The sequence below is a fragment of the Opisthorchis viverrini genome, assembly GCF_000715545.1.
Source record: "Opisthorchis viverrini unplaced genomic scaffold opera_v5_224, whole genome shotgun sequence".
In the NCBI taxonomy this organism is placed as follows: Eukaryota; Metazoa; Platyhelminthes; class Trematoda; order Opisthorchiida; family Opisthorchiidae; genus Opisthorchis; species Opisthorchis viverrini.
Genome location: NW_008751878.1, coordinates 454,884 through 464,683, shown reverse-complemented (window position 1 = coordinate 464,683; position 9,800 = coordinate 454,884).

Sequence of the window (9,800 nt, the reverse complement as noted above, 5' to 3'; positions counted from 1 at the left end):
AGCCCAAAGTAGAAGGGCGAAACCGGTCGTGGGCTGTCAAAGAGTTTTCAGCAACCTTGTGAGTAGTCCCTTCATTCCATTCTATTTCTCTTTTGAGTGTCCTTGTAGAACAAAACACTAGGTGTTACTGTGCAGTGGAATGGCGAAACTATTCGTTCTGCTGGCATGATGATATGTTTGTCCGTCAGTCACATTTCTCAAGCGGAAACACTCAATCTTTTATGCCCCACAAGTCAGTGAAGAGCACGTAACTATCAAGACGAATGTATACAGAAATGAACGGATGTGAGCAGAGGTTGGTTTCAAGTGATGCAAGGTGTTTGGTTAATCACTAAGGGCACCAGCCTGGTTAAAGTTAGGATGGTATGACATGGAGTCGCGATCGTCATCAGACTGTGATCTGATCAGTTAACAGCTGCAGTTATATTTGACTTTATTCAATGGATTTAGCTAGGGTAAGGGATTATCTATTTGATGTACATAAGAAAGTGTAGTGGAGATCATAGCCCTACCTAAATAGTCCCTAAGCCATCTAAATTCTCACAACCTGGAATGTTGCCGTTGGCAACAAACAAATTAAAAAAAATAGGAAAATTTAATTCACGTTTGAAACAATGTCTACATCCAAATACGGTGTTACTCAGTATGATCCGACTATAAACCTAATTAAACCTTAAAACCCCACTTGACACAAATAAGTAGTTTACATCGATAGACATAATAAGCCCAAACAAGAAAACTTGTCGGACCTGGCTATGTTCCCTGATGAATATTTCTTGCTTACAAAAGAGACGTTCTGCTGGATCTCATCAAGTAGTTGACCATACGGCAGTAGTATAATGAGTAAACACTATTTTAGCTAAACAAACACACGACATCTGTGGAGCTAGTTTAGCGTCTAGTATCCAGCAAAGGTCAACTAAACCTAACTGTAGTGCGTTCCCAGGCGAAAAATTGCGCACGGCCCAGTGGTTAGAGCGCGAATTTAATGGCCGGAAGGTCCGTGGCTTGAATTCGACCTGAGCCTCTCGATTTCCCCTGTCTAGGCTTGGGCAACCTGGCAGTATCCCAGCCCTCGTGCTTCGTGCACGTGGCATGGCAGCTAGGCACCAAAAGTGTGTACAACTGAACGAATTTGACATTTCTTTTACCAGGCGAAAAATATTGTGACTCGAGTAAATTTTACATTAAGGTACTTCCTCAAGCCTACTCATATGGCCTATTCTGCCACCAAAACTCCACCAAACGCAATTCAATTCCGGAAAACGTGGAACTACAATCGCCTCTCCATGGTACTTATAAGCGTATAGAATCGCTGACTATAGCAACCGCTACATCTCAGCGTAGGTCCAAGCATTCCTCTGGCAGAGACATCCATTGGGGCGGCGCTGTTGAGGATATTAGATAACCTGGCAGCGTGCCAAGAATCAATGTTTTTGAAAATTTAAACCCACTAATAGACAAACCCATCGGGTGATAGCAGCAGAATTTTCCATTATAATTGTACGAGAGAAAATAAGTAGCAATTTTTCCCGTAATGTTGCAGGTTGTTTTCTGAAATTTGAGCTCACGGTTGTTGTTTGTGAATGCTGAAGATTACGTAACACCCTCAGGAATAACAAACGACTGTCGGTTTGAACTTCGTGCATTCGCAACGGTAATTTATCAGTGTCATGCCGTCGATTGTAATCGGGTTAGACAGATAAAGCTGACGCTGAGAACACGCACGGGATCTAACATCACGAAAGTGACTGGCTTCCGTTGGATCCCGTTTGTTTTAGAACTTAGAAGAAGAATAAGTTCGTTTAACTCTATCATACCACATCATTCCTCACCTGTGTCAGTCACAACGTATTTAGAAGCTTCAATCAGTTCATGGTAGATAAAACGAACCTAAGAGTGAACGCTAGAAGGTTTCGAATGCACGAAAAAAAGACAGGGAATTATCAAGGGCCGTATAGGTCCATGCCCACTACGTCCACTTTTTGTGGCACTGAAAGATTTTCGGGAAGAAAGCTTGATTCAAAATCCATTAGGTTTCTCATTACGCTCTCCCTACTTTACGCTGCTTACCAGTATCTCGGTCAGTGGATAGTTAAGCCCAAAACAATAGGGCGCTTTCAGGAAATTGGAGATAGTGAACAAAAGAAAAACGTATCAGGATGAGCTCAATTCATGTTCTTTGCTTACTTGCAAACGGACAGTGACATACAAGGCACGGGAGCGAACCATATATTAACCTAAACATTACTGCAGGTTTGTTCGTGTGCCATGAGTTTACCTGCCTGCGTTTGTGTCTGAATAAAGTGCGTTTCCCACATCGTCCGAATAAAGCCGAGTAAGGCTTTGTTTTCGCGTCATTATTGTTCGTTTGTAACAGAATAAAGGACATGAATTGAGCTCACATTCGATTATACATCTTTGGATTGTTCCCCATATGCATCCTTAGACTTAAGCAAAGTCATTACTTAAACAAGCTGAGTGGAAACTTCTCTTAAGGTTGCTGAAAACTCTTCAACAGCCCACGACCGGTTCCGCCCTTCTTCTCATCAGGTGGGCACAGTCCCCGAGTTTCCGCCAACCTTCTTTCCTAATCGAACCAAAATTGGACCGTTCTCGAGAAATACACTCATTTGCAAATCAATTTGGCTTTCACGAGAGACTCAACTGAATCTCTCGTTTATGATATTCTACAACTGAATGTGCTGCACACAGGCCGCCTCATGATTCAGTTGGCACGATATTCGAGATATCGAAGTATATTTTCATAANGATATTCTACAACTGAACGTGCTGCATACAGGCCGTCTCATGTTTCAGTTGGCACGATATTAGAGATATCGCAGTATATTTTCATAAAGGAAACTACTCACAAGGTTGCTGTCGAAGAGTTTTCAGCAATCTTGTGAGTAGTTTCCTTTATGACTACAAACGTGTTCAGTTCCGCTAGGTAGCACACGGATCTGGTTCACTGGGCATAGTCTGGGTACCCATTGTTTTAAGCGACATGAATGTTGAATCGAATGCTGAATGTGGTCATGAATCCATCGGACCCAACATGACGGTGAATTTGATTTTTGCTTGAACAGAAACAGGCTTAAAATGCTTTACCCCTAAATAAGGGCGTAAGTGAAAAAATACAAAGCCAAACTGCATAGTACTGTTCCTGAAAATGATGAACCCCTCTAAGTCAGTCGGAGTTTTGAGTCTATGTTTTTAGTAGGCCCAGTCACACGGGCAATTTCATCTTTACCGAGGCCCATGTCGTGGGTGTGCAGGAACTGATCACATTAGACAAGCAACAGATTTTTAATCATCCAACCGGAATAGAACACGTTGCGAACCACTTTTTATGGCTAGCTGCCTTATAAAGAACCAATGGTTTCAGCTGTCACATCTTAGGTCTGATCAGGCTCGTGGGCCAGATCCAAGTTGTAGTCTTTAAATAGTAATGAAGGCTTTCTAAGCGCAAAATGTACATCGTTGTCCCCACTGGTTGAATATCAACGTTTCTTATGCCACTTTAAATAAGTATGTTTATAGTAGTTTGATCAAACTTCGATGGTGAAAGCAGCAGTAAACACCTATATGTGTACTTCTGATGTAAGTTCTGATTTTTTGTCTTCTTTAATTAATTACTACTAAAAAAATTTATATTAATTTTAACGCTCCATCCTGGAGAGGCATAGATATCTCGCTTAGAATCATATGTTTCCAAGGGTGACTTACTTAGCACTTCTTGTTGCTATATTTGGATATTTTTATCGTATTTTTATCGCACGTTGAGTCGAATTTGTCCATTTATTTTCAGTAGAATTCTAGGTTGACTCCGTCTTCACTCTACAGCGTTGTTGTGAAATGCATTCGCGCTGATGCCTCACCCAAGAACACAGAAACACTGGCGATCCTACCGTCGATATTCAGATAGGATTTGCTGTCTCTATAACTGTCGATATTCTTTTGAATTTTCAGGTTGTAATGAAACGGAATAAAATATTAACAATTTATTTGGCTGCATTTGGTTGTCACTTCAGCAGATATCGGGGACATATAGAAACTACAAATACATACAATTTTATTAATAAGGCATATATAGTTGGCAAAATGACTAGCAATCGCGCTCAACATCAAATTGGTTACTACAGCTCGGAAATTAGCTCGTTAACAGCTAGATTGCATCAATTGGGACAAAACTAGACATGTCAGATCTCATGGCTCCAGAATTGACAGTCATATGAGGAAGCTCAGCTCACATGCGTGACGTCACATGCTTTGGGTTGCATCTTAGTGCGTTACGGCCTATGCTGGAAGCTGACGCGTCCAATAGACTGCAACTTCAAAGTACGCTCGCAGCATGTGGTCAAGATTAGCCAGACCTGCTAGAGACTTCGTCGTAGACGATGACAGCTTGGTTGGTATTCGCTAATCACTGCTGAAAAAGCAATATAACTCGATTAGTAATTGCTCCGCCGTCAAAGAAGAGGCAGGTACACTAGCATCCTTTACTCTCCCTTATGTCTTAATCCATCAGTAGATTTTTCAATTGAAATTCGCTGTCTAGTTCCTATCTTGGTCTCTGAATGGCATTTGTAACAAAACTACTTTGTGGTAAAAGTGTACTAGGTGGTTGGGGGTTGTCCATTCTTGTGTCATGTGAGAATCATGAGATTGACAAATGACTTTGCGCACCCACTTAATCTGCGCAGCATTCGCCACTTTGAGAAAGTTCGCTGGGCATATGAACTTGCCGCGGTAACGATTACAATTTTAAGTTTTAGCATTGGTCGTCATTCGATTAGTTGTTGGTTGGAGAAACACATCAAGTGTAAGTTCAAAATATGCCAACTAAAGCCATTATCGGTTTCTCCCACTGACTGGTTCTGGAGGGTTACCTTGTAGAAGACCATTCAAGCAGCCTAGTCAGTTACATAATCAGGTAAATAAATATCGATCCAAACCGCGTAGAATAGGCTGCCTCAAATCAGGAGAAAAATATTCATTGCAGAAGTAACTAAACATCTCAGAAATTGGTCAGATTTTCATACATATCCTCATCGCTTATGAGGCTATAAACAAAATTCTTAGGTAAACCTAAGTATACTTGTTATGTCTATTGAAGTTAGTTGCTGACGTATTGTTGTTCATGTTCTGGAATTTTAAATTAAGCTTTGCGGACACCATAAAAGTTCCCGTCTATCTACTGGAGACAGCCAAATTAAGCGGCTAAACCAACCAACCAACCAACCAACCAACCAACCAACCAACCAACCAACCAACCAACCAACCAACCAACCAACCAACCAACCAACCAACCAACCAACCAACCAACCAACCAACCAACCAACCAACCAACCAACCAACCAACCAACCAACCAACCAACCAACCAACCAACCAACCAACCAACCAACCAACCAACCAACCAACCAACCAACCAACCAACCAACCAACCAACCAACCAACCAACCAACCAACCAACCAACCAACCAACCAACCAACCAACCAACCAACCAACCAACCAACCAACCAACCAAATACCGAATTAACAAAAAAAGCAAATAACCAACCGACTACCTAAATAACTCACCAGATAAATAGGTTTTACTTCAGCGCAGTTAATTCAGTTATAAATGCATAAATTCAGGCCCGTCACTCGAATTTCTGACAGGTGGATTCACTTTGATTGATATGTGCTTTGGCAAAATATTCGGTGACTTTTTCTGTCAACAACCTCTTGGTTGTGACGAAAAAGCTACTTCAGGCCATCCGGATGGGCAAGTATGGTTTTTTATGTGGGACAACCGAGAAACAAATAGAGTTATCAGAATAAAGCAGTGAAATTCCCAAATGAAAGTTGCCCCGAGGAAAACCTCACACTAGCCCCTCACGACGGTGAGTGTTTTCTCTGAAGAGGTTGAATGTATTTACTTCATCGGTAAGGCAACGGTTTGTGGATAACGGCACAGTTTGTAGGATCTTGCGGGAGTGTTTTTCGGACTTGTTTGCTTTGATCACCAACGCTTCAATCATCACCAACAAGGCTATGAATACACTAAGTGGTAGCCTCCGTCTGACGGATATCCGGCCAATGATAACACAAGGCTGTAAGCTGACTTCTGACCTCAGAGCTGTTGTCCTGGAAACACACGCACTGCATACCTCTGATGGTCGATACCAAATGTAACTGAGCTACAATATTAACGGTTTCATTACTCCAATACTGATCATAAGAAATGCCAAAAACCGATCAGTCACTGGCTGTTCAACATTGTTTCTTTTATGTATTTTATGTAACTATCAACTTTCACATCCGCGACCAAGTGGATGATAGAAATGTTACCATATTGTGACATTCAGTGAAATTATTTATCATTCTTTTCCCAGTTTTTTCCTAAAATCGATATTGCGCGACTTTTGTCGAACCAGCTTGTTCGTTAGCGGATTTCCTAGATGTTGTCTGAAGACGAAGTGGGCGAGCTGAATAACTGAAATTGGCGAGATTTATGTGGTTAACCTTTTGTTTCGCCGAATTTCTCAACAAATGGGCGCAGTTGTGCAAAATGATTGAAAAAAAAACAGAAAAATTGTGTTGTTGTCCAAAAAGTCAGCCAAAAAGAGTGCATACACCTGTATTGGGGTAGACTGTCCTTGAGTTGAGGTTTCAATGCCACCTTTTTGCCTTCCGTCCAGGGATTAGCAATTTTAACGACAGAATTTGAAGGCACAGTGGTAGACTGCGATGCGCCAAAAATCCACTCGTACTCCGAACACAACTCGCCTGTTTTCTGCCTCTACTGTTGTTTGGTACGTGACTTGGTTAAAGAACATCCTAGCGCAAAGTGCCACTAGAGGCAACCATCGCAAGGTGTCCATTATTCATACAAATTGATTTAAAGTAAAATAGGCTGAGCTTTTCGAGAGATGCACTCATTAGCAAATCAGTTTGGTTTTCACCAGAGACTCAACTGGTGGAAACTCTTGCGATGGACTGCGCCTACTTGATGAGCCCCAAGAAGGTCGAAACCGGTCGTGGGCTGTCGAAGTGTTTTCAGCAAACTTGTGAGTAGTTTCCTTTATGAAAATATACTGCGATATCTCGAATATCGTGCCAACTGAATCATGAGTCGGCCCGTAGAATATGATAAACGAGAGATTCAGTTGAGTCTCTCGTGAAAAACAGATTGATTTGCAGATGAGTGTATTTATCAAAAACAGTCCAATTTGGGTTCAATTAGAACATAAGTTTGGCGGAAACTCGGGGACTGCGCCTACCTGATAAGCTCCAAGAAGGGCGAAATCGCTCTTGGGTTGTCGAAGAGTTTTCAGAAACCTAGTGAGTAATTTCGTTCGGGTTGAGCTTTAGTTTAAGCGTTGCAAGACATAGTCAAGACAAGAATATATCAGGAACTAATAACATCATTTTAATCGCACTTTTTTAGAGATTCGTTGTTTGATTTGGATAGATGGAGTAATCGTGCACATATTGCTTTGTGACTTGTTATGAATGCCACTCAGATTGTCACAAGGCCTCTGAAATGTGTCACATAAGTTGTCCTAAAGAGGGCCAAACTCAGGATATGTTTGCAGGTAGAAATCACCCCGTGTGGACAAAACTTATGGGCAGTCTGTGTTAACGGAGTCTGATCCCTCTAATGATTGAATCCGAATACCAATCTGGCGGTTGCTCTCTGGGGGTAGCCTTTATTGGAAGTTACCTTTGAAGTTGTATGTGGATGAAAAAGATTGAGGTTTGATCGAAGATTCATGAAAATTCCAAACCCTGGGAAAGAATGAACCAACTACGAGGAAATCCATGTGGACATCCGGGACCAAACTAGGCCCAAACACCAGTGACCTGTTTACCGAACGGCAGAAAAACAAATCCAGGGAAGTTAAATGAATTCAGGTGAGGCATGGGGACAGGGTCAGTTGAAACTTCCAAGCGTCCAAATGAACTGAAGTGAGCGAACTCAAATGCACCGACAATCAGCTTAAGACTAACCAAGCTGGTATTTTTTGGCACACAGTAATCAAGTCGGTGAAAAATCAAACAGAAAGTATTAAGGCCGAGAAATATATCCCGTGAAGCATCCAACTCAACCTATTCGACGTGGAGCTCAGCAATCGATAAACAAGCTGGGGGTATCCAACATTCCCAAAACACGAGCAAGCGAAGCCCAACATCGAGCGGAAGAGTGTTCATCAATACGTCCAACAAGCTTTCTACGTTCTGTCGATTAGTGGTAAGTACATCACAGCTGGTAACATCGATCTCTTCTCGTATAACTAAAAGAAGCAATCCGAGGCGACCGCCCCTGATGCAATCTCTCCGCGCTATCCGGTTCACTGTGCTCTTTCCCGGTCATCTACTAGAGAGCACATAAATTCTGTTCTTCAGCTCATTTTCATCTTCTCTGTTCTAGAAAATTTTACATATTTGTTTTCTAACATGTGACCCCAGGAAAATCACTTATACTGCTGTTATTTGCTGAATTGGTTAGCTGATTAAACTGGCAATTGTTTTTCCTAATTGCCAGTTCGATTAATGTTTCCGCAATTGCACAGTAACAAACGCGTTACTACGGCGCAATTAGCAAACGGTTTGACCAGTGAGTACCGGGCGTATCTGCACGATAAAAGTCCGTAAGGTGGGGCAAATGGACTTTACAGTTTGGCAAGGTGTTTAATAAAGTCATCAATGAGCCACCAACAATATTTCGTCCTAAAAATAGCCTACATTTTCCCTGATTTTCGCTTTTGAACGTGCCACATCAGGGCAACAACGTACCACCTTTTTTGAGGAGACAAGATGTGAAAGATAGTTCATATCACTGAGTAGAGGCTGTTTGGAAATCATATTTTGGGCCTCTTATACGATCAAACTTAAGGACTCAATGTGTGGCTTGTGTTCGCGTCACAAAATAGAGTTCCGGTTTCGACTAATAGAAACTGAGATCAAAAGGTGTCCAGAGAGATACATTAACGTAGTAACAAATATTCATCCAGCGTTGTTATTTGAAAGTGAACATCGACCGGGTTGGCGGTTTTTAAAGTTTGAATTTATTCAATTGTTATTCCTTGTGACAACTCCGGGGCACATTTCGAGTTCTCGGATTTGATAACAAAATGACTCAAACGAAGCTAAAAACCTGTTCGTAGATTGATTACCTCTGTGAAATAAAAACATATAGACTGCTATAAACTTATGAGGCTGCAGAAAATACTTCGACAGCCCACGGCCGGTTTCGCCATTCTTGGAGCTCGTTAGGTGGGCGCATTCCTCAAGTTTCCAAATGAAACTAAATCGCACTGAATTAGCAAAGTACACTCATTTGCATCGCAATTTAGTTGTGATCTGAGACTTACCTGGAACTCAGCTGAATCTCTCCTTTATGATGACTTCACCCGGGGTTGTAGCTGAGTCACTCTCGAAACAGAATTTGTTTGCAATTGAGTGTACTTCGCTGATATAAATTGTTCTTCCAAGCAGCAAATATCTATTTTTATCGTCGGTAACGCTACCCTTTACATTACGGATACAAGTATCTTGTAGTTGACAGGTATCTCTTTCAGACGATGCCCAATAAAATACCATGCTCAGTTTGTACATAGCCATTCGTGCAAAAGACATCTCTAAGATGCGCGCCAAACCCCGTCTGGGACTGCGATTTCTAGAGGATGTTTTGTTGTTCAACTTCCAGTGCGGTCTTTATTCTGTAGAAGGGTCACCCTTAATTTCCGAAGTGTCCAGCAGTTAGTTTTTGCTGCGTTACATTCGTAGTTGCAACAAAACTGTCATAAA